Genomic DNA, 4,623 nt, shown 5'->3' with positions numbered 1-4,623 from the left:
ATATTTGGGATCAGTTTAACCACCACCTTCTTGGAACTAGTTGTGTGTTCATTTTCCTAAAAGAAATGATTTCTGCACTGAGGTAGGTAATCTTTGCACTGATCACTCTCACTGCACCCACTCCTGCCTTTAAATGCCAGAATTTAAAATGATTTTAAACGTGTATATCTTGAGTTGTCATTATAGCCAATGAAGGCTGTTACGAATGTGTCTTGGTTTGTGTCACTTTGAACGCGTTGGCAATAAAATATGACGGTACAAGAGGCGCAGTAAATGCACATTTCACAAGAACAAGTCGAAAGGAGAAGGGGAAGAAGAATGGTGGTTGTACAGATTTGGGATGAATTATTCTTTGTTCTTACCAATGAGAACCCATGTTTTCAATGACTCCTTAGCTGCAAGCTTCCATATGTTTATTCAGTAAACATTATGCAATGTGTGCTTAGGTGTGTGTCTAAAGAAGTGTGCAAACATTTTCCCACCCTCTGAGTGACACTCATTTTTCTCTACTTTAGGTAATAAGGATTGGGTAGATATCATCAGAGTTCTTTATCCCTGGAAAGCTTTCATCTGCAGATACCTTCTACCTGATTTTCCTTATACTTTTTATGTTTTAGTATACATTTCGGTTTGTGAATGCTATTTTATTTGATCAGATCATTTGTCAATGTAGGTGTACACTAGATGAAATATTATGTTGACTAAAGATTAAAACATCTAGGATAATGAATTTTAATTTTTATTACATAATATTGTATGTTATGAAGAAGACTATGGGCCCACAAACAATGCTCATGGAAGCAGCAGTTAACAGATCAAAAGATGCATTGCATCGGGTGAATCTTCTGCACAAGACCTCTTTAGAGCGTTGGCTAGTGAGGATACGACTTTCAGAACTAAGGTGTATCGATCTAAGCCCTGGTATTTTCAGTTGCCTCGTGCGCATTTGAAAATTGCACATTGACTAAGGAAGACAGAGGAAGAATTCACACATATTGAACTGTGGTGCTGGCCCAAACCATCGAAAGTACCAAGGACTGCCTAACTGTCAAACAAATCGGCCGAGAGAAGTATAACCAGAGTGCTCCTTGGAGGCCAGGCTGGTGAGACGTCTCCCTACATAGTTGGGACATGTCAACAGAGACTGGTCCTTGGAGAAAGTAGAGCAAAGGACCGGGAAATAAAGGAAGAACCTCAACAAGATGGGTTGACACAGGGGCTGCCACAAAGGGCTCAGGCATCGGAACAATTGTGAGGAGAGTGCAGGTCCCGACAGTTTCTTTCTGTCGGCTATAGGGTGCTTTAGGTCAGAAGCACCTCAATGGCACCTAACAGCAGCAATGCCAGAGCAGAGAACATCTCTCCACACAGAAAGCCCATCCACTCATCTCACCTATCCAGGCCTGACACCTAATAATATTTATATTTGGCTTCTTATGTACTATCTACCCTTCTATTTTTTGCTGAGTCTCTGAATTTTGAATTCAAAATTTCTGAGAGAGACAATTAGACTGGGTCAGTCAGGTATCATTCAATTGTGTAGCTCCAGTGGGGCCCTCCCTTGAACTAGATTATTGCATCTTATTAAGTAGCTGGACTTCTTACTGGTGTCAAATTAAATACTAACAATGTTCTTGTTGGAACACTGATACTAAAATCTCAATACTGATACTAAAATCTTAATAATTATGATGATAAATTGTGTGTGTTAGACACAGATATATATATGTATATATATATGCATATATATATATATACCTTAATGTTAGCATCTTATTTAATAAGGATACATGGAAGGGAAGGGCCTCCCCTGTGTTCAGGATCACAGTAAGTTGCTTTTACCCTAAACTAAGGCACAGAACAAGTTTGCAATTCACACATGGTTTTAGTGGTAATAAAGCTCTATTTAAAAATTTACTAGAAATATTACCTGATGCAATTATGTCATAGTAAGCAGCAACATGCTTAAGAATTGTAAAACAATAATGAAAATGAATATAGTTTTCTTTTACTGCTATAACAAATTTTAAAAATTCAGTGACTTAAAACAATGAGGTCTTTTATTACCTAATCCTAGAACATATTCAGTGTATTTTACAGCTTCTCTAGTTAAAAGAGTGTAGCCTTGCCTTATGAGTTGATGGACACATTCGTAGAAGAGAAAAGATAACATAGACATTAACGGGTACATACAGGAATTAATAGATGATAAAGGTTGCATCTGAAAACTGTAAGGAAACATCATATTTCTTATAAATTATATGGGGTATAATTTATATACATTTTAGAAAAATAAAATTGAATGCCTTTCACATAATATGCTCCATCATAGACTTCTAATTGAATATGTATATAAATGTAACATGTATATCTATTCAAAAAATGAGAAAAAGGAAGCATTCTTTTATCACATGGTTATGATAAAAATCTTCTTAATTTTGAAATTGAGATTGATATGCCATAAAGGAAAATGATAGATTGTGTTACATTAGAAAAAATAGTTTGCTAGGAAAACTGTGAAATAAGGGCACAGCTCTGACATGTGAGCTGTCCGTTCTCTGTGAGTATCTCCTCTCTCCTTGGCTCTGGGCTTGGCCACGGGGCTTACTTTGGCTGATTAGGTAACAGGAAACATGCTATTATATAAAATCAGCTGAAGTTTGAAAAGTGCTTTTTCACTAGGGCTTGGACATTTTTGCCACAGATAGCCTTTGGTCCACCACATAAACTACTTTGCCAGCCTTCCGGAAACTGAGAGAACAAACAGGAAGTCCTCCACTGGTCTGCTGGTGGTCCTCGTATGTGAATGATGCAGCCTCAGTTGAACTGAGGGCACTGCCCTCTGAACCTCAGAGTAGGTGTTTTCTCAGGATGTCTACTATTTCCTTCATGACCTGAGGGTAATTCATGGGAGAAGGTGGATAGCCATGCAATCGTCCCATATGCTAGCAGTTACAATTTTGCTTTAAACATATTTTATAGGCTCTGTATACTTCTTTGTCAGCTATGCATGTATTATCTTCCCAAGTGTTAGAAGAGGCCAGAGGGAGACTCACTGAAGTCCCGAAAGGTTGTGACCGACTGGAAGGGACACAGCCAGAGAGCAAGGCAGCTTTTGCTGTGAGAGCGCATAGCTCCTCTCGCAAAACAATTTTTAGGCTTGTTTTTTTTTTTTCAGTTTAGAAGACTTGGCTTTCACATCTATCATTTTTAACTCAGTGGCTCTTTGTTCCTGCACACGGGGCTTTATTCATTGAACCTGGTTTCCTTGGGGAGACGGTCACACCTACATAGAGACACAGTGTTTGGAGAATCCCATGCAAGAACAAGTTTCTGGAAAATGACTTGTCAAAATATATAACTCTGCATTCAGTGAACCAGAGAATTTTAGTCTAACGCATTTTAATGCTTTAGCAATGAAAAGAGGTTTGTTGGAATCCATAAACCAATACACGACCCTCTAGGATAGAAGTTTTCAACCATCCTAATGCAGTGACGCTTCAGTTCAGTTCCTCACGTTGCAGTGACCCCCCCAACCATAAACTTAGTTTCATTGCTGTTTCATAACTTGTCATTTTGCTACTGTTATGAATTGGGCGACCCCTGTGAAAGGGTCATTCGACCCCAAAGGGGTCATGACCCACAGGTTGAGAACCGCTGCTCTAGGATCATTCAAATATTTAGTTGGAAATCTGTGTATTAATTTGTAATTTTAAGATGAATAACCAGTGTTCTCGGTTCTTTTGTCATTACAGATGTCCCACTAGGAAAACAAACAAAAAACCCCACCAGGGACTAACTAAGCATCCCCATTAAAAATGATCACCAGGTATCTCTGGTCTAATAAGGAGCTCTTTTGAATATAAGCCAAAATTTCTCAACGAAGGAGGAAAAAAAGATAGTTAGTACTTCTTGAGCGCTTTACATATCACACGTCGTGTAAATGCATTAAATGCATTGCCTCATCTCATCTTCTCAGGAACCCCTTGAAATAGTAGATTATCTCCATTTTCACGGGAAGCCACTGAAGCCCTAAAGTCCAACGACAGCAATCTTAGCTTACATAGAAGATGGACGAGCCAAGATTTAAATTCATACTTGCCATAATTGAAAACAAAAATACTAGGTGCCACTTCTGGTTCCCTGATACTGTCAATATATTGCCTTTTTGGTCAGTGGTTGCATTTTTAATTCACCGTTATGTTAGCCTTTACCCAATTAAGATTCTCATTATATTTTAAGATAAGAGATAGCCCCTGAGTGGCTATACAGGATAGAAATTTCATTGCACTTGGTAAGAAAAATCTTAAGATGATTTGTCACATCGTCGCTATGATTCTAAAAATAGAGCTTACTGAAGCAACATGGGCTTGGGCTGACAAAGCAGAGAACAAACGACCTTCAGGCCAAGGTTTCTTAGCCGGATTTTTCCTGTGCTAGAGCTGTTTACAGAGCTCCACGGTCTCTTACAAGAGGGAGCCCCATGCCCACTTCAGCATAAACATTGCCTTTGTTTGAAAATGCCTGTAGACTACTTAGGAAAGTATTCAGAAAACAGCTTCTGTCTCTGGAAAAGCGACATTTCTGCTGGAGGTAACTGCAGTCCAAGTGAGGTCTGCAACA

The 4,623-nt window shown here is 38.8% G+C and overlaps 1 pseudogene; it reads left to right on the top strand.

The window, feature by feature from the left end:
- LOC101642344 overlaps positions 1–3,257 on the top strand; it is a 12,256-nt pseudogene extending 8,999 nt beyond the window's left edge.
- Positions 3,258–4,623: the final 1,366 nt, after the last annotated feature.

Source organism: Echinops telfairi, unplaced genomic scaffold (assembly GCF_000313985.2).
Source record: "Echinops telfairi isolate 266 unplaced genomic scaffold, ASM31398v2 ScPeMD7_23;HRSCAF=83, whole genome shotgun sequence".
In the NCBI taxonomy this organism is placed as follows: Eukaryota; Metazoa; Chordata; class Mammalia; order Afrosoricida; family Tenrecidae; genus Echinops; species Echinops telfairi.
The sequence above is the reverse complement of the archived record's forward strand: the minus strand, read 5'-3'. Positions and strand labels throughout refer to the sequence as shown.